Source organism: Chelonia mydas, chromosome 2, assembly GCF_015237465.2.
Source record: "Chelonia mydas isolate rCheMyd1 chromosome 2, rCheMyd1.pri.v2, whole genome shotgun sequence".
Lineage (NCBI taxonomy): Eukaryota > Metazoa > Chordata > Testudines > Cheloniidae > Chelonia > Chelonia mydas.
The window spans coordinates 78,252,267-78,279,877 of record NC_057850.1 but is presented as its reverse complement, the minus strand read 5'-3'; the positions used below and the strand labels follow the sequence as shown (position 1 = coordinate 78,279,877).

General features: G+C 42.7%; 1 long non-coding RNA gene across 1 annotated transcript in view; it reads left to right on the top strand.

The window, feature by feature from the left end:
• Positions 1 to 27,611, top strand: part of LOC122464485 — a 45,235-nt gene that overhangs the window by 13,937 nt on the left and 3,687 nt on the right. The window lies entirely within an intron of this gene.

Sequence of the window (27,611 nt, the reverse complement as noted above, 5' to 3'; positions counted from 1 at the left end):
AGCAAACACTGGGCATGTGAAATTTCAACTCAAACAGTTAAAATTTGGCCAAGTTATAAGCAACTGAGAACAGGGTCTTATAATGGGAAATGTCAGGCAACCTGAAGTATAGGTGGCAGTTCCAATTCCGTCTAAAATATAGATTAGATTAGATGCCTGATTCTGCTCCCACTGAAGTCTGGAATTAAACCCATGGAATTAAACTGGAGTAGGAGGAAGCCCATATTTTTGTCAAGCTGATACATGCACATGGTTTTCCTATCTTTTAAAAACAATCTAACACTGTTTATCATGAAAATTTGTCGAATTATTGGTACTGGTAAGCAACGCATAAATAGTTTGCTGACAATATAGAATTGATGATATCTGATTATGGCAGCTGATTTTATACATATTTTATAAAAGAAGAGCTTAAAAATAAATGTTGAAAATTATAATTTCAAAAATGAGTCAGCTACAGAGAAAGTAAGACAAAGGTAAAAAAAACCTCTCAGAGCAAAATGTTTTATTTCCATTTATTTCCAATGCTTTGCAGATGTGTGGGGCAAGTAGGAGGCTAATATATCTCACTTTAGCAGTACTAATTGTTTGCATTATCACAATAATCAAATGCAACCATATTAATCTCTGTGGTTATTAACTTGATTTTTACACATTAAGATTTAGATTTAATCCCCCAGGACCATCTATTAATGCTTTTAAAGTTGAAGGGTTTCAACAGTTTTAAGTCTTTTCCCCCCTCTTTTAGCTGCAGGCAGTAAAATTTGAACGTGTGTGGAGTTTTGTATTTTGCATTCCTGTGGGATTTTCAGAGACACTGCTGTCAAGGACCATGAATCATGTTAATACATAGCAACCTCTACAGCTATTAAAATGTCTGCAATAATGTGATTATTTTAAAACGGAAAAACTAATATCACATGTATTACTTAAAGATCAACCTTTTTTTTTTTTTTAAAGTCCTTCCAAACCTGCATTTGGAAAAAAAATAAAAACGTTTGTGGGAGCAGCTAAAATGTGAAATGTCTAAACTACTCAGAGGGGAAACTTCGGTTCCTTTTACAAGACACATCCTTACTGCCATTATAGTCAATGAAGCATAAAAATGGCAAAAAAAAAAAAAATCAAAATCAATAAGCATGAAAAGCTATTTTATTTTTGTTTAGGCAAGTTGTAGTGATACTGACCTACCAGCACAGTATCCAGTTTTATGCTCTCATGGTCACAGAATGATAATATCCAAGCAGAAAACTGGGTATGGGCACGTTTTGATGAGCTGTCAGTGTGGAGTTTAGAGCTGGTACTGTACAGTGCCACAGACTGGTTAAAAGCTCAAATTTTCAGGCTAAACTTACTGAGTACATCAATTACATGTTGTATAAACAAGAAAACATAGGTGACCTCTACTAAGGGAAATAAGGAAGCTTCTCTGTGTAAGTTTTGGTCTTTAAATATTAGCTCAGAAGGCAGTAACAGTAAAATACTGCTCTAAGGGGGGAAGACAAAACTTCTCTAATTGTGCATTTTAGGGAGACTACGTGGGTGAGGTACCATCTTTTACCAGACCAACTTCTGTTGGTGAAAGAGACAAGCTTTCAAACTACACAGAATTCTTCCCAATTGTGCATAGTGACTTAGTGGTTGGGCCGATTACTGTTAGTGGCGTCATGCCTCCAGAAAACAGCAATGAATCCAGAATGCCGTGCTAAATAGCTTCATAAGATAATACTGACCCAGTCAGCACTATCTATATTGGTTATTCTTGTGATAAGTATTTCCCTGTGTAGTTAGGACTTGGCTGGGCATTCAGTGGTCACGTCATAATAGCACAGCTTCAAGAGGGTGGGAAAGTATGGGAACCAGTGCACTGTTTCTGCTTGTATTGTCGTTGCCTCTGAAAAGTATTCCAAGATCTCAGTTGATCGCTCAGTTTAGGGTTCTGCACCTCATTTATATTCTGTAGATGGTAGAGACAGGCCCCTCCCACACGCCCAGATTTAAAAGAAGGTATGGGTAGGAAGTCATAGAATTTCCTGTCCCCTTGCTCACAATTTATAAGGTGATTCAGAAAGATACTGCACCAGTGTAAGAATTTATTCTACTTAATTGAGACTTGCTGAATTGGGATTGTCTCCCTGGAAACTGATTTAGCCTAATGAGAATGAAATACGAAAGCTATTTAATCAGTACAATATTAGCATCAATTCCTCTTAATAGGTAGCAATTTAGCTAGTGCCAAGTAGTTAAGAGGTATAAGTGTTAAACGGGTCTGAAATGCTAAGCTCTGGTCTTTCAATACACAAGGTGACAAATATTCTGTAATATATTTGACTGGGTACTTAGAAGGACTTTTTCAAGGGAGGCTGGGGATTCCAGTCCACAGTCAAGGGCAGATGGGTTTCAGTGGCTTCAGTCAAGGGTATTAGCATTCAGGGGGCATCCAACCAAAGAATTTTAGACTATGGTGCTAAGAAGCTCCATTAGCATTTATAAAAATTATGCTTTTTTTTTTGTAAAACTAAAGCATGAATGAAACATTACTGTTGAGAAATCAAACAGTCAGAAAAACAAAGTAAAGGTCAAAATCTCAAATATGCACACTCCAGTCACCTTGTGCATAATTATATCTTAAAATATGATAGAATCATAGAATCGTAGGACTGGAAGGGACCTCGAGAGGTCATCTAGTCCAGTCCCCTGCACTCATGGCAGGACAAAGTATTATCTAGACCATCCCTGACACTTGTTTGTCTAATCTGCTTTTAAAAATTTCTAATAATGGAGATTCCACAACCTCCCTAGGCAGTTTATTCCAGTGCTTAACCACCCTGACAGTTAGGAAGTTTTTCCTAATGTCCAACCTGAACTGCCCTTGCTGCAATTAGCTTCTTGTCCTAGCCTCAGAGGTTGAGGAGAAAACTGTTCTCCCTCCTCCTTGTAACAACCTTTTATGTACTTGAAAACTGTTATCATGTCCCCTCTCTGTCTTCTCTTCTCCAGACTAAACAAACCCAGTTTTTTCAATCTTTTCTCATAGGTCATGTTCTCTAGACCTTTAATCATTGTTGTTGCTTTTTTCTGGACATTCTCTAGTTTGTCCACATCTTTCCTGAAATGTGGCACCCAGAACTGGACATAATACTCCAGTTGAGGCTTAATCAGTGTGGAGTAGAGCAGAAGAATTACTTCTTATGTCTTGTTTACAGCACTTCTGCTAAAACATCCCAGAATGATGTTTGCTTTTTTTTGGAACAGTGTTACACTGTTGACTCATATTTAGCTTGTGATCCACTATGACCCCCATATCCCTCTCCGCACTACTCCTTCCTAGGCAATAATTTCCCATTTTTTGTGTGTGCATCTGATTGTTCCTTCCTAAGTGGAGTACTTTGCATTAGTCCTTATTGAATTTAATCCTATTTACTTCAGATCATTTCTCCAATTTGTCCAGATCATTGATTTTAATCCTAACCTCCAAAGCACTTGCAACCCCTTCCAGCTTGGTATCATCTACAAATTTTATAAGTGTACGCTCTATGTCATTATCTAAATAATCGATGAAGATATTGAATAGAACTGGACACAGAATGGATCCCTGCAGGGATCACTTAATATGCCCTTCCAGCTTGATTATGAACCACTGATAACTACTCTCTGGGAATGGTTTTCCAACCTGTTATACACCCACCTTATAGCAGCTCCATCTAGGTTGTATTTCCCTAGTTTGTTTTTGAGAAGGTCATGCGAGACAGTATCAAAAGCTTTACTAAAGTCAAGATATACCGTATCTACTGCTTCCTCCCATCCACAAGGCTTGTTACCCTGTCGAAGGAAGCTATTAGGTTGGTGTGACATGATTTGTTCTTGACAAATCCATGCTGACTATTACTTATCATCTTATTATCTTCTTAGTGTCTGCAAATTGATTGCTTAATTATTTGCCCCATTATGTTTCTGGGTACTGAAGTTAAGCTGACTGGTCTGTAATTCCCCGGGTTGTCCTTATTCCTCTTTTTATAGATTGGCACTATATTTGCCCCTTTTCCAGTCCTATGCAATCTCACCCATCTTTCATGACTTTTTGAAGAAAATCACAAATAGCTCAGATATCTCCTCCGTCAGCTCCTTCAGTATTCTAGGATGTATTTCATCAGGCCCTGGTGACTTGAAGACATCTAACTTGTCTAAGTCATTTTTAACTTGTTCTTTCCCTATTTTAGCCTCTGATCCTACCTCATTTTCTGTGGCATTCGCTATGTCCAATTGCTACTAAACTTTTCTGGTGAAAACTGAAACAAAAAAGTCATTTAGCACTTCTGACATTTCCACATTTTCCGTTATTGTTCCTCCCCTCCCCATTGAGTAACGGGCCTATCCTGTCTTTGGTCTTCCTCGTGCTTCTAATGTATTTGTAGAATGTTTTCTTGTTACCCTTTATGTCTCTAGCCAGTTTAATCTCGTTTTGTGCTTTGGCCTTTCTAATTTTTTCCCTATATACTTGTGTTATTTGTTTATTTTCATCCTTTGTAATTTGACCTAGATTCAATTTTTTGTAGGATTCTTTTTTGAGTTTCAGATTGAAGATCTCTTGGTTAAGCCAGGGTGGTCTCTTATTTATGCTTTTTCTTCATATAATAACATTAAAATGTTTGTCAGTTAATACAACAAACAAAAATATAAGCAAAGCTGCTAACGTTGCTTAGACTAGAGCTAAGGTTGGCTAATATTTCCCATTATAAGGCCTTGTTTTCAGTTGCTTATAAATTAGCCAAACTCTAACCATTCAGACTGAAATTTGTCATGCAGGGTATCTGCCTCAGGCTGAAAGCTTTTAGAAAGTTTAAGCAAAAATATTTCAGCTATTTTGAAGAATGAGATTAGGTGGAAAAATACAGTATTTTGCCCATGTTTAAAACCTTTGTACAACCTTTATTGAGAAGTTCTGGCACACTCATGCTTTGGAGCATGGATCTGAAATTTGACAGTGGGGTTGCCTTAGTGACAGGGATGTGCCTTTTGCTATTCTTGTGAAAAACACCCAAATTTGGCTAAGTTATAAGCCTTTAGAAAAGTTTGCACATGCTCAGTAGAGACATATTAGAGTTTGGCAGATAAATTCTCTGAAGATTCTGTCTGCACTTAACATGTTCTAGTCTGGGGCTCCAGGAGCAGTGCAGGACTTTTCCTGCAATTGCTGCTCCTGTCTGCTGCAGTGCAGGGTACTGGAAATGAGAGCAGGGAGACTGTCTCTCCTGTGCTGTAAATGTTCCCTCTGCTGGCAACTGTGGAAAAATAACATGTGACCATGTAAGTAAAGCTGTATCTGTGACGTTGCACCCCATAATGCTTCATAGAAATATGCTTATGAGTGTAAATATGACATAACTGGCATATGTTTTATGCTAGATATGCCATGTAATATATCCTTGCAAAGGTTATATTCTACTGAATGTATTCATCCTATTCATATGCATGTATCATTTTTATATTTGAAGTTATGAGTATTGGCTCTATTTAAAGTGTTTGCTGTAGGAAGCACATAAGGCAGATTTGGTCAACATAGTATGAAGGGGTATTCAGGTAATTGGGAGTACTTAGCTAACAATGGACCTTGAGAGATGCCAATCCACATCTGAGCTTTCCTGGGAATGTTCAAGCTAACATGTAAACAATGGCTTCTGCCTGTAAAGAACTGAGTCATGCATGGACATATGACTTGCCCATGTGACTCCAAAACTCCATCTTGTAGCTGTGATTCTGCACTGGAGAACACAAGGGGTTTCCACCCATAAAAGAAAGACTATATAAGGCCCTGGGAAAACCCCTCCATTTTGTCTTTAGCTGGCTCAAGAGATAGCCACTCCACCCCAAAGAGATGCCTGAAAGAAACTGGAACAAAAGACAGTAACTATGGAGGTGTGAGTGATTGCTGGACCCAGATTAGGAAGGAGTCTAGTCTGTCAAAGAAGCTTATTGGAACATCTCTGAGGGTGAGATTTACCTGAATTTAGTTTCCTACTGTATTAGGCTTTGACTTGCATGTTTTTGTTTTGTTTTATTTTGCTTAGTAATTTACTTTGTTCTGTCTGTTATTACTTGGAACCACTTAAATCCTACTTTTTACACTTAATAAAATCACTTTTTAACTTATTAATTAACCCAGAGAAAGTAATAATACCTGGGGGAGCAAACAGCTATGCATATCTCTCTATCAGTGTTATAGAGGGTGAACAATTTATGAGTTTACCCTGTATACACTTTATGCAGAGTAAAACGGATTTATTTGGGGTTTGGATCCCATTGGGAACTGGGTATCTGATTGTTGGAGACAGGAGCACTTCTTAAGCTGTTTTCAGTTAAGCCTGCAGCTTGTGGGGGATGTGGGTCAGACCTGGGTCTGCATTTGTAGCAGGCTAGTGTGTCTGGCACAACCAGGCAAGGTACTGAAGTCCCAAACTGGGAAAACAGGCTTAGAGGTAGTCTCGGCACATCAGGTGGCAGTCCCAAGGGGGTTTCTGTGGCCCAACCTGTCACAGTATCATAATGCATACTCTTAAGGGCCAAATTAAGGCAACCTTAATTCTGGCATTTTATAATTTATCAGTGTGCGGAGGAATTGGTGCCCATTGTGGCCTCTGTCTCTGCCCCCTATCTCCCACATCTATGCCCTTTTCTTTACAGAGGCTCCAGACACATCCAATCGCCACCCATATAGTGCATCTCGGTTTATTCAGACAGTAAATTCAAAACAAAGCTTAAGAGTCCCAAAATCTGTTCCAAGGTACAGCTCTTACCTCAGAGCCTGGGTTTAACTTGCAGCTGTCCTACAGTGCTCAGAGCCGACTGCCCTGTAGACATTCCAGGATCAGCTCCCCCAAACAACTGCTTCAGCTCTCTAATTAAGAACCAGCTGCTTGCAGTTCCCTCCCCAGGCCAGCTGTCTCTGGTTAGCCAGCCTGCTCCAAGCTTCAAGTCTCCTGCAGGCAGCTCCCTCATTCCCTCTTACTCCCTTTGCTCCCTCTCATATTTGCCTCCCACACACACACTCCACCCCCGAGTGGGCCTGTCAGGTCACTTACTCTGTGGCTTACTATCCTCATCTCTCCTGGGCAGAAAGTCTGCAGTCTGACCATGGAGCATCTGTGACAGTATCACTCCCAGGTGTCTGCATATAAAATAAATTCTTGTGAAAAACTGGAGCTATGCAGTATGGGTTGGTTACAGCTTTTTAATTCCTTTGGGGAGACCAAGTTTCTTGGCATTGGTCTGTTTTCTTAATGAGATTGGTAAGGAGAGCCACTAGCGAGGCAAACTCAGGCACACATCACTTATAATACCCTGCAAGAAATACTCAAACTTGCTTTTTTTGTGTTCTCAATGAGTGTGCTGGCTAGGGCTTCTACTTTACTGAGCAAGCGTTGCACTTTACCATTCGCCACCAGATACCCTAGTCTCCTGCTTCCCTAATGTACATTTCTTTGAGTTTGCAGTTAAAATGGTGTCCTATGGGGCCTGAAGAACTGCAGCTACACCACTGAGGTGGGTTGGCCAATCCTGACCATAGATTACCATGTCATCCAGGTAGGCTGCCACATAAGGTTGATGTGGCCGCCACATCTGGTCCATCAGTCTTTGAAAGGTGGCCGGGACACCAGGCAAACTAAAGGGCATATTAACAGACCAAAAAATGCCTATGCAGGTCGAGAAGGCTATTTTAGCATAGGAATCAGGGGACAGTGGGATCTGCCAATAGCCCTTAGTTAAGCCTAATGTCAAGCCTGGCCCAGTCGATTGAGGTCATTAACTCAAGGTTATAGCATTATTAGTCCAGGAAGAAACCCACAAAACATGACAAGCAGCTCTTTCACACACACCCCATTATTACATTGCAAGTATGCCCCCTTTCAGCCAAGAAAACTGCTTGTGTAGTCACAGCCCCCTTTGACCTCACCCACTGTGGTCATCCCCAGTATGTATTTTGAATCAACATACCTGTGTGATGAAGCAGTGGGAGTGACAAGCCACCTCCACTCCCCTCTTCTATGACATCGTGCTTTCCCACTGCTTGTAGGCTTGTAGGGGCTTTGTGCTGGGAGAGAAGCTGAGCCCTGATTAGGGGGCGGGGCTTCACTGACTAGGGGTCCTAGTTAAGGTAGCAGCCAGTCAGGCAGCGGCACAGACAGCTGCAGTGGCACAGGAGCTAGCAAACAGAGCTGTAAACAGGGGAGTTTGAGTGGGAGTTCTGTTGGAGGAGAAGGTATTTGTGTGTGCTTGGTTTTGTATTGGTAGTATTTGTATGTGTAGAGGCTTGTAGGGGCTTTGTGCTGGGAGAGAAGCTGAGCCCTGATTAGGGGGCGGGGCTTCACTGACTAGGGGTCCTAGTTAAGGTAGCAGCCAGTCAGGCAGCGGCACAGACAGCTGCAGCGGCACAGGAGCTAGCAAACAGAGCTGTAAACAGGGGAGTTTGAGTGGGAGTTCTGTTGGAGGAGAAGGTATTTGTGTGTGCTTGGTTTTGTATTGGTAGTATTTGTATGTGTAGAGGCTTGTAGGGGCTTTGTGCTGGGAGAGAAGCTGAGCCCTGATTAGGGGGCGGGGCTTCACTGACTAGGGGTCCTAGTTAAGGTAGCAGCCAGTCAGGCAGCGGCACAGACAGCTGCAGCGGCACAGGAGCTAGCAAACAGAGCTGTAAACAGGGGAGTTTGAGTGGGAGTTCTGTTGGAGGAGAAGGTATTTGTGTGTGCTTGGTTTTGTATTGGTAGTATTTGTATGTGTAGAGGCTTGTAGGGGCTTTGTGCTGGGAGAGAAGCTGAGCCCTGATTAGGGGGCGGGGCTTCACTGACTAGGGGTCCTAGTTAAGGTAGCAGCCAGTCAGGCAGCGGCACAGACAGCTGCAGTGGCACAGGAGCTAGCAAACAGAGCTGTAAACAGGGGAGTTTGAGTGGGAGTTTGAAAGGGGAGTTTGTCTTGTGGTGCTCGTGTGGGGTTTGGTTTTGCTGTGGGTGGTGGTGTTTTGGTGTGGTTTGTGTTTCCCAGATTAACAGGATTTAGGTGGAAAGGATATGACAGATACAGAGGTGGCAGTGGGAGTGACCCATGTAGCAGATGACACAATGAAGATGACTGGATGTGGAAGCTGTGGTATGTACATGATCCTGGAGGGGGCACCTGGTAAGAGTTTTGTCTGCATGAAGTGCCGTCTGATAGAGCTGATGGAGGAAAAGATCCGAGGTTTGGAGATGCAGGTGGAAAGTCTGGTAGAGTTTAGGAAGGGGTTTGAGCAGATTATGGAGCAAAGACATGAGGTATCTGAAGGGAAAAGCTCAGACTTGCAGATGGAAGCAGGACTAGGGAATTCTGAGGGGAGACTGGGTGAGGAAAGTGGTCAGTGGAAGCATGTGACTAAAAGAACTAGGCAGAGGAAAGGGCGGGCTAGTGAAGGAGAAATAGAGCTTAAGAATAGGTTTGCAGAGTTGGAAAATGAAGAAGGGGCTCAGCAGGTAGTCACTGAGGGTGACAGGGCAAGGAAGAAGAGAAGAGAGGTTAGTCCTATAGGAAAAGGGGAAGAGTTAATGGAGATTACACCAAATATGAGCCCCAATAGGATACAGGATGGGTTAAAAAGGATTACAAGGGAGAATGGGAATGGAAAGAACTTGCAGCCAGAGGGAACAGGGGATAGACTGGAGAATAGCACCGTCACTAGGAAAAGGCAGGTCTATGTGATTGGGGACTCTTTACTGAGAAGAATAGATAGGCCTGTAACCAGAGCTGATCCAGAAAATAGGAGGGTGTGCTGTCTTCCGGGTGCTAAGATACGGGATGTAGACCTGAGGTTGAAAAGGATTCTAAAGGGAGCGGGAAAGAATCCCCTAATTATCCTTCATGTGGGAACAAATGATACGGCTAGATTCTCGCTGGAAAGTATTAAGGGAGACTATGCTAGGCTGGGGAGGACGCTTAAGGAAATTGAGGCTCAGGTGATCTTTAGTGGGATTCTGCCTGTTCCTAGAGAAGGGCAACAAAGGTGTGACAAGATTATGACTATCAATAGATGGCTTAGGCAGTGGTGCTATAAGGAGGGCTTTGGGATGTATGGCCATTGGGAGGCATTCATGGATAGAGGACAGTTCTCTCGGGATGGACTTCATCTGAGTAGGGAAGGAAATAGACTTCTAGGATGGAGGCTGGCACAACTGATTAAGAGAGCTTTAAACTAGGAATTTGGGGGAGATGGTTGGGAGATGTCCAGGTAATCTCCACGCCAGAATTCAGCATAGAGTGGAAAGAAAATGAAGTAAGAGTGGATACAGCTGTAGGTAGGAGGAAGGGCAGTGTAGATACAAGTCTAATAGGTTATACTGGTAGTAAAATAACCGTGCCTAATAGGGTACAGAATGTGAGTGAGGCTAAACAGCAAAAATTAAGATGTTTGTACACTAATGCAAGGAGCCTAGGTAACAAAATGGAGGAACTAGAGTTACTGGTGCAGGAAGTGAAACCAGATATCATAGGTATAACAGAGACCTGGTGGAATAGTAGTCATGACTGGGCTACAGGTATTGAAGGGTATGTGCTGTTTAGGAAAGACCGAAATAAAGGTAAAGGTGGTGGAGTAGCACTGTATATCAATGATAAGATAGAATGTAAAGAAATAAGAAGCGATGAAATGGGTATGACTGAGTCTGTCTGGGCAAAAATTAAATTGGGGAAGAAAACTATTAGAGCCTCCCCTGGGATAGTGCTTGGGGTGTGCTATAGACCGCCGGGATCTAATTTGGATATGGATAGAGCCCTTTTTAATGTTTTTAATAAAGTAAATACTAATGGAAACTGTGTGATCATGGGAGACTTTAACTTCCCAGATATAGACTGGAGGACGACTGCTAGTAATAATAATAGGGCTCAGATTTTCCTAGATGCGATAGCTGATGGATTCCTTCAGCAAGTAGTTGCTGAACCGACTAGAGGGGATGCCATTTTAGATTTGGTCTTGGTGAGTAATGAGGACCTCATAGAGGAAATGGTTGTAGGGGATAATCTTGGCTCAAGTGATCATGAGCTAATTCAGTTCAAACTGAATGGAAGGATTAACAAAAATAAATCTGCGACTAGGGTTTTTGATTTCAAAAGGGCTGACTTTCAAAAATTAAGGAAATTAGTTAGGGAAGTGGATTGGACTGAAGAATTTATGGGTTTAAAGGTAGAGCAGGCCTGGGATTATTTTAAATTAAAGCTGCAGAAGCTATCGGAAGCCTGCATCCCAAGAAAGGGGAAAAAATTCATAGGCAGGAGTTGTAGACCAAGCTGGATGAGCAAGCATCTTAGAGAGGTAATTAAGAAAAAGCAGAAAGCATATAGGGAGTGGAAGAAGGGAGGGATCAGTAAGGCAAGCTACCTTATTGAGGTCAGAATATGTAGGGATAAAGTGAGACAGGCTAAAAGTCAAGTAGAGTTGGACCTTGCAAAGGGAATTAAAACTAATAGTAAAAGGTTCTATAGTCATATAAATAGGAAGAAAACAAAGAAAGAGGAAGTGGGACCGCTAAAAACTGAGGATGGAGTGGAGGTCAAGGATAATCTAGGCATGGCCCAATATCTAAACAAATACTTTGCCTCAGTCTTTAATAAGACTAAAGAGGATCTTAGGGATAATGGTAGCATGATAAATGGGAATGAGGATATGGAGGTAGACATCACCATATCTGAGGTAGAAGCGAAACTCAAACAGCTTAATGGGACTAAATCGGGGGGCCCAGATAATCTTCATCCAGGAATATTAAAGGAATTGGCACAAGAAATTGCAAGCCCATTAGCAAGAATTTTTAATGAATCTGTAAACTCAGGGGTTGTACCGTATGATTGGAGAATTGCTAACATAGTTCCTATTTTTAAGAAAGGGAAAAAAAGTGATCCAAGTAATTATAGGCCTGTTAGTTTGACATCTGTAGTATGCAAGGTCTTGGAAAAAATTTTGAAGGAGAAGGTAGTTAAGGACATTGAAGTCAATGGTAAATGGGACAAAATACAACATGGTTTTACAAAAGGTAGATCGTGCCAAACCAACCTGATCTCCTTCTTTGAGAAAGTAACAGATTTTTTAGATAAAGGAAACGCAGTGGATCTAATTTACTTAGATTTTAGTAAGGCGTTTGATACGGTGCCACATGGGGAATTATTAGTTAAATTGGATAAGATGGGCATCAATAGGAAAATTGAAAGGTGGATAGGGAATTGGTTAAAGGGGAGACTACAACGGGTCCTACTGAAAGGTGAACTGTCAAGTTGGAGGGAGGTTACCAGTGGAGTTCCTCAGGGATCGGTTTTGGGACCAATCTTATTTAATCTTTTTATTACTGACCTGGGCACAAAAAGTGGGAGTGTGCTAATAAAGTTTGCAGATGATACAAAGCTGGGAGGTATTGCTAATTTAGAGAAGGATAGGGATACCATACAGGAGGATCTGGATGACCTTGTAAACTGGAGTAATAGGAATAGGATGAAATTTAATAGTGAGAAGTGTAAGGTCATGCATTTAGGGATTAATAACAAGAATTTTAGTTATAAGCTAGGAACGCATCAACTAGAAGTAACGGAGGAGGAAAAGGACCTTGGAGTATTGGTTGATCATAGGATGACTATGAGCTGCCAATGTGATATGGCTGTGAAAAAAGCTAATGTCGTCTTGGGATGCATCAGGAGAGGTATTTCCAGTAGGGATAAGGAGGTCTTAGTACCGTTATATAAGGCACTGGTGAGACCTCACCTGGAGTACTGTGTGCAGTTCTGGTCTCCCATGTTTAAGAAGGATGAATTCAAACTGGAACAGGTACAGAGAAGGGCTACTAGGATGATCCGAGGAATGGAAAACTTGTCTTATGAAAGGAGACTCAGGGAGCTTGGCTTGTTTAGCCTAACTAAAAGAAGGTTGAGGGGAGATATGATTGCTCTCTATAAATATATCAGAGGGATAAATACCAGAGAGGGAGAGGAATTATTTAAACTCAGTACCAATGTGGACACAAGAACAAATGGATATAAACTGGCCACTAGGAAATTTAGATTAGAAATTAGACGAAGGTTTCTAACCATCAGAGGAGTGAAGTTTTGGAATAGCCTTCCGAGGGAAGTAGTGGGGGCAAAAGATCTATCTTGCTTTAAGATTAAACTCGATAAGTTTATGGAGGAGATGGTATGATGGGATAACATGGCTTTGGTAATTAAATATTCATGGTAAATAGGCCCAATGGCCTGTGATGGGTTTTAGATGGGGTAAGATCCAAGTTACCCGGGAAAGAATTTTCTGTAGTATCTGGCTGATGAATCTTGCCCATATGCTCAGGGTTTAGCTGATCGCCATATTTGGGGTCGGGAAGGAATTTTCCTCCTGGGCAGATTGGAAGGCCCTGGAGGTTTTTCGCCTTCCTCTGTAGCATGGGGCACGGATCACTTGCTGGAGGATTCTCTGCTCCTTGAGGTCTTTAAACTACAATTTGAGGACTTCAATAGCACAGATATAGGTGTGAGGTTTTTTTGTGGGAGTGGTGGGTGAAATTCTGTGGCCTGCGTTGTGCAGGAGGTCAGACTAGATGATCATAATGGTCCCTTCTGACCTAAATATCTATGAATCTATGAATCTATGCTTGTAATGCTAGTCCGCAGACTTCTGCCTTTAAATCCTCTCTTCTCTATGCCAGGCTCACTTTCAAAATATGAAAAAGCAAAGACTCACTGGTGGTAGCTATACTAATGACCAGCATTCATAGTTTCAACATGCAATCCTTTCATACCAAGTTAGTTCCTCTCACACAGCTATTTGGGGAGATGGTAGCAATAGAACTGCAGTTTTTCCCAGTAGCATGGACACAGCTTTTAGACAACAGCTTGCTCTTTTGTACCCAAACTCTTCTCAAGATCCATCTTTTTTTAGAAAAATACTGCCTGATATTTAACAGAGGGATTTAAAGGGAGTTCTCAAATTTCTCACGAAGGCGGATGGGGGTATAATTCATTGTACAAGTGGTATCTGGACCTGTGTGAATTCCATGGATGCCTGTTTGCATTCAGCAACTGATCTGAGTTGTTCTCCACTCCTGCTGCTTCTGTTTCCAACTCATGTGTTATCTCCTCCCTAACCTCCTATGTCTCTGCTACTTCTCTGGCCAGTGCCATCTCCAGAGTACATTCATTAACATTACTCAACCAGGCCTTTTGTACCAAAGACCCATATATTTCCCAAACATAGCAGAAAATCTGGGAACATGGCTAGCATTTTAGGGTAGACTTCTTTGTCACCAACAAAGGGGGCAACATTATTCAAGAAATTCATGAATGGTACTATGGCCGCACCTGTTGCTTTGGTCTTTGGTGTTATGTAGAACCTTGGTGCTGTCAGAGATTCTGTTGCCACTATAGGCAGAATTTGTGGACATTTCCACTGCTTGGTGAACTTAACTTTGGCATAACTCACTTGCAGGTTTAAACTAGTGTAAACGGTGAATTCTCTGCAACTTGAAGTCTTTAAACCGCGAGTTGAGGACTTCAGTAACTCAGCCAGAGGTTATGGGTCTATTACAGGACTGTGTGAGGTTCTGTGGCCTGCAGTGTGCAGGAGGTTAGACTAGATGATCACAGTGGTCCCATCTGACCTTAAAGTCTATGAGGAGGAATATGTTCCCTGCATCCTGACACTTGCTCTCACTGCTCTGGGGGTTGATTAGATTGCACCTCCCAATCTTGGCCACACTTGCTCCAATAACTTAGGGGGAATAGGGGTTTCCTGATTTTCTGACATGCATGGAACCACACAAAACTTGGCAGGTAGGGTAGAGGGAATAAGTTTACCTCTCCCCTTTTACCTTAAAAGAAAAGAAAATAAGCCCAAGTACACAACTGACCTCCATTCCCTAATCATAATGGCCACTTGCCACTGGCTTCCCAAGCAGACCTTCTGGTTCTTTTAAACTGTTTCCCCTTCCCACGCAGCCCAACCCCTGCACCAGACATCAGCTGAATGGGAATTTTGTTGGGAAAAAGCAGGGTCTAGGAGCAGCTGTGCAACAGCCAGCGATACACCGTTGGCACTATAGAAATATGCCATAGACACACAACTGACTTGACTCAGTTATACTGTATGATCATTGAGGTTATACATGCTGAATAGAAAGTGTGCTAGAATCTTCACTCTGTCAATAGCTACTAGTGGTGGACTATGTTCCGCCGATGTGCCTGTCCATAGATGTGCTGTACAGCTGACATTGGGTCAGTGAAATGGTTCAGCATAAACAGTAAGTGTTCGTATCCTGTATTAGACTTTACTGAGCTGTGGACGGGTGTGATGTAGCAAGGGGTGGGCTGCAGGCCTGAGAATCATGTGAGATGTGCCCCAAGGTCAGTTCTGGGGCCGATTTTGTTCAATATCGTCATTAACGATCTGGAGGATAGCGTGGATTGAACCCTCAGCAAGTTTGCAGATGACACTAAACTGGGAGGAGAGGTAGATATGCTGGAGGGTAGGGATAGGATACAGAGGGACCTAGATAAATTAGAGGATTGGGCCAAAAGAAATCTGATGAGGTTCAACAAGGACAAGTGCAGAGTCCTGCACTTAGGATGGAAGAATCCCATGCCCTGCTACAGACTAGAGACCGAGCGGCTAGGCAGCAATTCTGTAGAAAAGGACCTAGGGGTTACAGTGGACTAGAAGCTGGATATGAGTCAACAGTGTGCCCTTGTTGCCAAGAAGGCTAACGGCATTTTGGGATGTATAAGTAGGAGCATTGCCAGCAGATCGAGGGATGTGATCATTCCCCTCTATTCGGCATTGGTGAGGCCTCATCTGGAGTACTGTGTCCAGTTTTTGGCCCCACACTACAAGAAGGATGTGGAAAAATTGGAAAGAGTCAAGCGAAGGGCAACAAAAATGATTAGGGGGCTGGAGCACATGACTTATGAGGAGAGGCTGAAGGAACTGGGATTATTTAGTCTTCAGAAGAAAAGAATGAGGGGGGATTTGATAGCTGCTTTCAACTACCTGAAAGGGGGTTTCAAAGAAGATGGATCTAGACTGTTCTCAGTGGTAGTAGATGACAGAACAAGGAGTAACGGTCTCAAGTTGCAGTGGTGAGGTTTAGGTTAGATATTAGGAAAAACTTTTTCACTAGGAGGGTGGTAAAGCACTGGAATGCGTTACCTAGGGAGTAACTTAAGGAATCTCTTTCCTTAGAGGTTTTTAAGGTCAGGCTTGACAAAGCCCTGGCTGGGATGATTTAATTGGGGATTAGTCCTGCTTTGAGCAGGGGGTTGGACTAGATGACCTCCTGAGGTCCCTTCCAAGCTTGATATTCTATGATTCTATGTGTGTCACTGGGCAACATACCAGGTATTGGTGGCTTCGGAATCTGGCATTTCCCTCTCATAAATTTGTAGGAGAGGACCTCAGATGACTGAGAAGGGTTTATCTATGCAAGAAGGGCCTTTGGCATCCAAATACAGGGCTGTCTACCTGGATTGGTGAGGAGGGGAAAACAACTAGAAGCAGAATCCTTCCCTGCAACCAGACATTCAATTTATGGTGGATTTTGCCATGGGAGTATTGTCAGTTACTGTGTATTTAGTCAGTTTTTCTTGTAGTTAAACTAGCTTCTATGCACTCAAATAAATCCTAAGCATTGGAGTTGGCCCTGATCTATGGCTCCAGAACAGTTTTTTACCGGTCTCCTTGGTACTGAAGCAGCGGTATCCCCCTAATATAATAAACATTTAAACAGCAGCCAGTGCCAGGTGCCCCAGAGGGAATGAACAGAACAGGTAATCATCAAGTGATCCATCCCCTGCTGCCCATTCCCAGCTTCTGGCAAATAGAAGCTAGGGACACCATCCCTGCCCATCCTGGCTAAATAAGGAAGAGATTTGTAGTTTTAACATTAGTATTTTATGGGAGCTGCTTGTGGGATGGCTGGTGGAGTGGGGTGGAGCAGAGTGACTTGCGGGCCGGCTGACTGGCGGAGTGGAGTGAAACCCTATGGAGCGGCAGGGTAGTCTGCTTCGGATCATGTAAGGTGTGTGTGCACACACTCTCTCTCTCTCTCTCTCTCTAGCTCTCTGTCTGCAGATGAACTTTTGAACTCTGGGGCTGGGCTTTTGGGTTGTTGGACTTTTGGGACTTTGCGTGATCTTTGGGTTGCTGGACTCAAGAACCAGAGGGAAAAGACCTGGCCCAATCTGCTGCGGTGGGTCTTTGCTCATGGTTTGGTTGATGAACCCTAGTTGTGGTGTTTTCCCAATTTAATGCTGATGTTGTTTACCTCATGTTATTAAAGATTTTCTGCTACGCTGAGACTCTGTGCTTACGAGAGGTGCCTAGGGGTGTGTGTAAGATTTTCCCAGGTCAGTGGGTGGGGGCTTGAGCCGGTTTTGCATTTGCTTTGTTGAGAGGGAACCCCTGTGTACTGAACCCAGCCCTTGCTGATATCAACTCGGCCTGGCAGAAGGGTTACAATGAGAATTGATGGCACTCCACACCTTTCAGCCGGTGCTTGGAAAACCACAGGGTTGGTCCCAAACACTTGAACAAGAAAGAAAGGGCTGGATACTCTGCAAGCAGATGGCCCCTTTGTGCTGCTCAGGTGACACACAGGAACCAGATTCTGGCTGTAAATGGCCATTGAAGTATATCCCTTGTTGTGGGGAGCTACCCAATTATGTAAACTTGGCAGAAGCTATTTCTGCACCAGCTGCCATCCACACCAGCGTAGAATGCATGAAGTGGCACAACTCTGATCTTCTATTGGCATAAGGGTGCCCTATCTGACTCTGGGGACAGGTTGATGCTAAATAAGGGAGCCAGGAATCAGGGAACCACATCCAGCTCCTGGACAGCCTCCACCTCCCCTGTGCTAAGCCAAGTACAAACTCGATTTTGCATACAAACAATATACATTAGTGGCACTCTTTAGACAGCTTTCTTCCATTGGTAATAGATTCAGTATTTACCTTTATTACAATGTATCATAGTCAGCCCTTATTGCCACAAGTTGTAGTATACTTCTGAGAAAGGAAAATAATTCTATATAAAAGGTAAATGAATATAAAGGGCAAAATCCTGCCCATTCCTATACAATTGCCTTACAAGAGCCAAGTCATCACACCCAGTACCTAAAACACCTGATCCAAAGCCCAGTGAAGTCAATGGGAATCTCCTATTGATGTCCATTGACTTCACCAGGCTTTGGATTAGGCCAAAAGCAACCACATGCAGAGGGAATTGCATTGTGGCTCTCAAGAGTGCACTAACAGATAAGCCCCGATAATGAGACAGGACACATACCACTGCAACCAGAGGCATGGTTCAGGGAAAAGAGATGTGCTGGTCCGAAAATCCAACAGGGGTTATGCTGCCACCTGCAGCAAGAACAAGATGGCTCCATTGGCAGTGTGGACTTTGCCCCTGAAGATAGCCGTAGTAAAACAAACCAAACCAAACCCCAGAGTGTATGCAGCCCACCTAATGTGGCGTCCTGCCCTGTGATAGAAAGACTTCTCTGCCACTAGGCACATCTGGCAGCATGTTTTTGTATGGGGTCTGTGCCTACAATATGTTGACTGTCTGAAATATTGTGACAATTTGGTCTTATATGTTTGATTTCACAATGGAAGCCCTGGTTCTCAATTCACATGCACCAGTTTTACACTGGGCTAACTCTCTTGGCTTCAATTTATGCCAGAGTCAGTGAGATGAGAATTTTGACCTGCTGCAACAACTAGTGGGAGGAAGCACTACTCAGTATGAACAATGGTTGCAGTTTTGGGTCCTAAATGTATTTTGAAAGCATTTTATACTAAAAAAAATCCTCACTGAACTAAAATTATTGGAGAAATTTATTCTTAGACTACCATGCTGCTCAGTGACCGTAGGCTCGTGTATAGTCAACAGTTATTAAATCGGCTGCTGCACATAGAGGCATAGAGGATGCCCTGCTGACTGATCCCACAAATACGTAGTCAAGTGTCTACCAAGAGAATCACTGGATTCTTATTTATTACAAAGTTCTATCCCTGGGATACACCATAATGGAAAACAGAAGGATTTTCCATGTTTCCTTATGGACTCACTTATGAAAAAGGTGCCTTTGTCGCTGTTCATAATTATCTGCATTTATGAGTAATGGAATTCTTCCTCACCTGTAAGGATAAATGGACAGTATTATGGCATAATCAACAAGGATGTATTTCAGTGGGGCTTTTAGTAAGTGAAACATTGTAGTTTGGAGGTTATCCTGAAGATCAAATCCCTAGTCAGAAAGCTATATTGTTGCCTTCATTTTCCTTTCTCAACCCCATGAAGGCTTAATTGGCAGCTAACTTACATTGTAATCTTCTAGCTTTTTAGAATGTTCTTTCTTGTAGCAGTCTTTTCTTTAATGAGCATTTCCTCAAGGGAATTAATTATTACCTTGACTGGTGTATTCATATGTTTCCATCAGGAAGTTTTATAAATTACCAAACTCTTGACAAACTGTGCAACCATAAAAATCACATGGAGTCTCTGTACCCCCATCTAACCCCATTAAATTGGGTGTGTTTTGTTTTGTTTTATGCCAGGGTCTCTCTCTCTCCCTGTTAAATGACAATGTTCAAATTTCAAAATGTTCAATTGCAGCTAATATCTAATGTGAATGTTCTGTGGCATGGTTATGGATTTATAGCAATGACACTATGAGAAGAAACACATGTCACGGAGTGAGATGAGTTCAAATGAATGAAGAGCTTCATCACTGCATGAGCATAATTTCTGCAGAGAAAATGCTCATTACAGACCTGACTCTTCTACCTTGTTTACAGTTTATGCAGAGCTTTCAGAAATACTCTAACTGTGCAGCACTCTGTGGGGAAAAAATAGTCACAGTATCAGTCACCATATTAACAGGGGGCCAAATCCTGGGCTCCCTACTTCAGTCGACATAAGGACTAAGAATAACACAAAGCGTTAAGAGTGTGACTTTGCCTCAAATACCGAGGAAGTGGTAGCACACAGTTGTGCTGCCCCAGAAGCAGACCAGGGACCAGATTATGAGTCAGAGTCACAATCCCGCCCCTGATTTCCCCCTTGCTCCAGAGGAGAGGTAATACACCACAGACTCTAAGCTTGGCACAAATTAGTACCCCTTCTAAGATGGCCAGCAGATTCCACCCGCTCCCTGCCTACATAGTCAAGAGGGGATGTAATGGTCTTACTGAGGTTGTCGAATTGAGATACGAGTAGCCCACACAGGGGAGGAAAGAGGTATCTCACACCACCTTTACACCTCTTTACTCCCCTGGGTGAGAATGTGCTATGGATCACAACTGTGTAAGGACCTCAGAACATGGCCCAAGGAGACAATGGTAAAGTAACAGTGTAGTAACCCACAGCAAGAAAAATCAGTAATTAAGGCTGCCACGTCATTTTTAACTCATTCCATGTTATCTAATTGCAGCATATATAATACATAAGATCATGCTGTGCTGGATGATATCAATGCAATAACTGAGCTCAGTTGCATGGTTTAGGACAGGCTGTCTTTGAATTTCTTTGTGTGAGTAGATGGCACTCCCACCTTGCCAAAAATATGTGACATCATAAGGTCAAACTGATTCTTCCCTAGGACGTAGCTTTACTGGTAACCCAAATAACACTAACAGAATCTAAACTTCATCTGATGCTTTCTTTCCAAGACTGATTGTACCTAGAGTTTCCTAAAAGATTGCCCTGTCCATGCCCTTAGTTTTCTTGGCCCAGAGGGTCACTCCCACTTTTCTGAGATCCTGATGGAGTTAACAAGCCACACACCTACTTCAGTGAGTCAGCTCAATAGCTTTATGTAGGATGATGAATCCTGCTAAAGGATGGATCAGAGGCTGTGTCCTTATGCTTTTGCCACTGGGGGCTTGTCTTCACTGCAGAATTAACTCAAGTTATAACTTGAGCCATAGCCACGCACTAAAACCTTTAACTCAAGTGTGATGGTGATTTTAACTTAGTCCATCAGGGGTATAGGCTAATGTTCGAGTTAGCACAACTTGGCAGCTGCTAAAGTGGCCACCCTTCGTCGTGGATGCAGACTAGCTCCACTGGAGTTCCACTAGTTCTCCCACATCTCCCTATAATTCACCCCATGTGCTTGGAAAAGACAGATAAGTTCTCCCAGAAGTCACTGGGAAAGAATTCATAAAGTGGCTCAGCTGACTGCAGTGCAAAGAACCATGGGATATGTCCCATGGTTAGCGACTGATAAAAGTAGTGCTGCGCTAGTGTGGTAGTGCTGGTAGTCAGTGTGGCCACTCTCACTCTAGCGAGGGAAAGTCAGGTGAAGACACTTTAGTATAGATGACTCGGGTTAACTGTTCAGTGAGAACATTTCCTTGGAGGCACACATTTCATGTTACTTTATGTTAATATTATTTGGGGGGAACAGTTATAAGTATTTTACAATTATCAGGACAAATCCTGGCCCTCTTCTGTGCAGGAGTAAGGGACATATTAGCCTTTGAGTCCCACACATATGTTTTATGCTATCTAGGTGCAGTGTTGGTTGTGTTTAAGGTATTAATAGTCTCTTTTTTATGCCTTCAGTACAATGTTAAAAACTGAGTCGTAGGAGGGATATCTGATGTCTGTCTGCCCTGAAAAGTACAGCAAAAATCTGAATAGTGGTAGCAATATAAATATATGATTCCATAACACATATGCAGTGGGGAGATATTCTTTTTAACATTCATGTCAAATGTTTCTTATTAGGAATTGTACAGGTCATATGCCTATTTTTTACAATTTGGCCTATATTATTGTTGCCCTTTTTTGATCCAAGCAGTTAATCAAAGTTCAGAGTTGAGAGTAGAAATTGAGATGGATTCTGATATTTTCTTTGAAGAAATCTTGCTTATTTAGAATAGGGTGACCAGATGTCCCGATTTTATAGGGACAGTCCTGATTTTTGGGTCTTTTTCTTATATAAGCTCCTATTACCCCCCCACCCCCGTCCCGATTTTTCACACTTGCTGTCTGGTCACCCTAATTTAGAAGGACATTACAAAGTCCTGCTTCTCCAAATGCAGCAGCAACCAAAACAGGGGATAACTTCTTTGCTTTCAACCCCCAGGCAGTTTAGTCAAAACCAGGCCCAAAGCTTCTCCTGGATCATATTATGCTTACAGGCTCCTACTTGGCTTTCTTCAGGCTCTTTGTCTTTCTCTGGTTCTGTGTTCTCCCTTCCCTCAGAAAAAACACACATCTTTACCCCCAAAAATACTCAGCACAAACCCCTCTGCCCATACATTCCAAAATTCCTTCACACAATCCTTTTGTATTAGGTAGGGGTTTATGCTTACCTTATCCTTACCATTATGTTAATTGAAGTTATAGTCATCAATCTTCATGAGGTTTTAACTCAAACCTTAACAAGATTTCCCCCAGCTCCTAACATTATTCTGTCTTTAGGTGTACCTAAAATAGGAGGGAGGGATAGCTCAGTGGTTTGAGCTTTGGCCTGCTAAACCCAGGGTTGTGAGTTCAATCCTTGAGGGGGCCATTTTGGAATATGGGGCAAAAATTGGGGATTGGTCCTGCTTTTGAGCAGGGGGTTGGACTAGATGACCTCCTGAGGTCCCTTCCAACCCTGATATTCTATAAACTATTTCCCACCATTGCTAACCCTGGTTCAATTCTGGCCCCAATAGAGAACTGAAGTGAAAAATATTTATCCAAACTTTTCCGTATTTTAAGATTGGGTTTAAGTTTTAGTTCTAGAAGGGGACATTTCAAAGTGATGGTGGTGGGATTTTTCAGAACAAATCCACCCATCTGTATTCTCACCTAGAATGACTGATTTTTGGATAGCATTATGTGTTAACCAGTAAGGAGGGAATAATGCAAACATTACTAGTGAAAGATAGCTAGAGAAATCTCTTTAAAAAAAAATTTAAGGTCTCCTCCCAAGTGTGACTCTTCCTACATGACTTTGGCTTGCTCACTCCTGAGGTGTACTGTAGGGGAAGGTTTTGAAGTTTTTTGAATTTGCATGTCTTTGGTGGTCAAAGACAAAGTTCTCTGTTTTCTATATATTATGGGGGCACACAAGGAAAAAAAAAACACACACACAAAATAGGCCTAGGGCACTTAATATTTTATTCTCATGCACAAGCTATAAAAAAAAAAATCTTGTGATGTAAACCAGTCAGTTTGGCAGCCTGAATTGAAGCGCTAAACCAAGTAAGGCAAATTGGTTTCCAGCAGTTCCGAAACAAACCTCAGGAGATGGCTGCCTCGGTACAAGCAAGCTAAGCTGTGCTTTACACTTATGGCATTAAAGTCCAAACCTCACATCAGTAAATAAGCATCTGAGGAAAGCTAATCAGAACTCGAGGTAAATAACTTTAAATATGCACTGTACTGATTCTGAACTGGATTTTTCTCTAAAGATTTATTAAGTCTTGAATGTCCAAAATGTATAGTGGAGTAAAATTCATTATGTAGTGGTACTGGTCTGGTTGTCTGGGTGAATCATTCCAGGCAGAAGAGTGTAGATAAAATACAGTGGGGTATGCAAGGGTTTAGTTTTTTCACTTTGCTCTGAGGAGAGTGAATGCAAACTTAAAGTGCTTTAATGTTTGCTTGGTTTGACTCTTAACTCTTTCAAGTTAGGCTCAAAGCACAGTATGCACTAGTCACATCTTATGACTAATTATAAAGGCAGAAAAATATTAATTCTTTCACTACTGAGTCTGCAGAATCACTGCCTGAGGATCATCTAGGGCAGGGGTGGCCAACCTGTGGCTCTGGAGCCACATGCGGCTCTTCAGCAGTTAATATGCGGCTCCTTGTATAGGCGCTGACTCCGGGGCTGGAGCTACAGGTGCCAACTTTTCAATGTGCCTGGGGGGTGCTCACTGCTCAACCCCTGGCTCAGCCACAGGCCCTGCCCCCTCCCACCTCTTCCTGCCCCCTCTCCTGAGCCTGCCATGCCCTCGCTCCCCATCTTCTCCCCCCCACCCCGAAGCTCCTGCACGCCATGAAACAGCTGATCAGGAGGTGCAGGGAGGTAGGGCTGATTGGCGGGGCTGCCGACGGGCAGAAGGCGCTGGGAGCGGGGGGAGGGGGCGGCTGATGGGGGGTTGCTGTTGTATTACTGTGGTTCTTTGGCAATGTACATCAGTAAATTCTGGCTCCTTCTCAGGCTCAGGTTGGCCACCCCTGATCTAGAGGAACTGTCCCCTTCATAAACTGTGTGCACTGAAGTTTTTACACTTACTTCAATAGGAGGCATTTATTTGACAGAGCTCTGTTATTAGCAGCCTGGTTTCTGTTACAAGTCTGTTCATTTATGTCTTTTTGTGTGAGCATTTTATGTCATTGATCTTATAAATCACATCAAGCTACTTGGCATAAATGTTCTTAGATGAGATGCAATAAAGTTTGATTTGGGTAAATTGTGTTTTTAGCAAAAGACCCAGTTAAAACAGGTTTGGGTTAATTTCAGATTGCCTTTCCCACTTTTAAACCTGTTTGTGAGAGAGAGGGTTATGACTGTGGGTGGAGCGCGGCTAGAATTGCCAACCCTCCAGGATTGTCCTGGAGTCCCCAGGAATTAAAGATTAATCTTTGATTAAAGATTACGTCATGTGATGAAACCTCCAGGAATACATCCTGCCAGAATAGGCAACCCTAAATGCAGCTGGGTGGAGAAGTAAAATCAACTCAATCTGGGGCCAACATGCAGAGATACACCCCCTTGTTACCCTGCAGCCACTGTTCTAACCTATGGGCTGGACAGCAGCTGCAGCTCCTCCACACTAGCTGTTGGGGTGATTGGGGCTTCTGGATCAACAGTCTCTATTCTGTCCCACTGCCAGCTCCAGGGTTCACACCAGGAAAAGAGGTGGTGGTAATTTTCCAAGTTCCTCCCACAAAATAATCTCTGCCCACAAGAAGCTGCTGACAGTAGACGGTGCAGATGTTCAACATATGATTATGTTCTCTGGGCTGCTTGGGCTTGGCAGCTCTCCCTCAGTGGGGTCTATGTATACCCATGAGCTCTGCTGGGCTTCTCCCGGTTGGCTCCCTTTCGAGGGGGCACCAATGCCCTGATGGACTCTGCTACGCTCCTTGAGATTGGCTTCTTCTTGATCGGGGGTTGGAAAAAAAGTAGCGGTTTCTCCTAAGCCCACTCCCTGACGGTGGCGAAGTGAGCTGTCACACACAGTAGATTGTGCAGATCTTTGTAGTATTATCCCGCCTCACCTTTCTCAGATACGTGAGGAGCTGGGAAATTGTTAATAATGTTGACGTTTAAAGTATTATCATTAGACATGTGAGTTCTCACTCACTGCAATGAACTGGGCAGGTCACATCTCTCAGTGCTATTGTTCTAGGTTCTGGATGTGCAGACAGATATCACTGCAGCAGCTGCACTCAGTTTTTCAAGTTTTTCTAGCTATTTTCAGCAGTCACAGAAGCTGGAGACTTACTTTCTTTTTCAAATGACAGCTTAGGTTCACATTGAAAGCTGTTGGGATGTCACCCTGGCCCACACTCACTGAATATGAGCCTTTCCCAGTGTGCACCAATTATAGTTTTCTGCATCAAACGATGTGGGACTACTGCAAAAATTCTTTCATCTAAGGGGTGTGCAGGGTCTTCCTGAGGTCTCCCTGCATGGCACCAATGGGTCTTCAGTAGTGCAGAAAGCCCAATGTTGGGCCTGGCACTACAAGTGAATTTTGTCCTACATGCACATCCCAGTCATTTTTATGCAAGCTTGTGCAGAGAATTTTGTATAAAAAAAAATACTGCCATTGGCGAAGTAAATATGTTCACAAGGAACTCTATTACATATTATAGGCCAGATCCTTAGGTCCTGCTGAGCTGTGCTCAGCGCAAGACCTGTTGCAAGTGGAAAGTGGCTCCAAGGCACTTTTCCACACACTCCCAGTGCTGGAGTCAGGCAGGAGCCAAGTCAGCCGGTGGCAGAATTTAAAGCAGTCTAAGAACTACTCACATCTACCTGGCCCTACAGATTGGGTGTGAATGACAGTGCACATTACTGTGCTGTGCAGTAACTCCCCCATGCGGATGCCACTGGCACAAACTAAAAGGTACCTCGTTCGCGTTAACATAGTCCTAAAGAGGACTACATTAAAATGAATTAGGTACCTTTTACTTCACACCCACAGAGTCTGCGTGGGGGAGTTATAGCGCAGCATTCTAGCATGTGGCAATTCATGCCCCTGTAGTCCAAATTGCGGGGCCGTGCAGAGAAGCCTAAATTACACCAGAAATAACAATCCCTTAGAGACTGTTCCAGTAGCTAGGAATTTCTGGAATGCAGTGTGCTTTGGATACCCCCGGCCCCACCAACGCCTCCAGATTGTCCTGACATGTCTCTGAAGCTGGGTGGAAGTACCAGAAGTGGGAGGCATAGATTCAACTACACTGGTTTTATGCCAGCTGGGAATTTCCCAACACCGGAGGAAATCCCATACACCTGTTTAGGGCAGCTTTCCACGCAGCTACTTTGTGCTGCCTGGATAGCACTAACCAGCCAGACATGGGGGCCAAGCACTGGTGCCTAGATGATAGACTATAATACTTATTATTATAAAGATTTAATTGACATTGCATCAAGTCTGAATGAAAAATTCAAAAATAATGGAAGTATCAAGTTAACATGCAATTTCATTGTATGTATTACATGCATTGTATGGCTGCCAGAGAAAATCCCATTTCAATGGTGAGTTGGTAATCTGATGCATTTTTAAAGGCCATTCGTCCTGAGAGATTATGAATTTATATTGCCTTAGGTTGTATTCCATCATTACAAAAGTGCTAGAATCCTCCTTAAAGTTTGTTTTACCTGTAGAAGCACTGGGAATTTTGTCTCCTACACTAAATTCACTAACCCTGGCATTTTGACATTTGAGAAGAATCTTTGGTTTTACCTGCCGCAGGAAAAAAATTAGAAGCAGAACTTCTTTTAATAATGCAACTGGTGGTTCCACTTATTCAGTAGCCCGAAACCAATGACACCTTTCCTTACTTTATATACAATCCTCTTCACATTTAAAGGTATGCAGTTAAATGATTAAATCAGTGATCAAACTGTATTCTCTTTAATTTTACTGAGACCTTTAACTGAGACCAGTTTGCTCCAAACATCTTCCCCCAAGATTTTTGAACATAGCATGTTCTGTGAGTAGGGGTAAGTGCGTAGAGGGAGGCTGTGTGTAACTGTTGCACGTTATATTATTGCTCTACTGTTGTATCTAAAATAAGTAATTTTCATGTAGCCCTAGCATACTTCATTTCTACATTTCTGAAAGCTTTATGTCTACCATCACACTTAACTACAGTTTGGCTAGTACCTCGGTATTTTTTCTGCGAATTTTTATTGAATTAATTTTTTTTTACTTTGCCTCCATTCCTGCCCCTTTTTCTGTTAGCTTTCCGTTATTATTCCAGTGAATGAATTTTTTTGGCAGGAAGTTTGAAGAAACAGAGAATTTTGTGCAGATACAAGACAATATCTGAAAAAAGAGCATTTTCAGGTCACTGTAGATCTGGCCAAGAAGGGCTGACATGG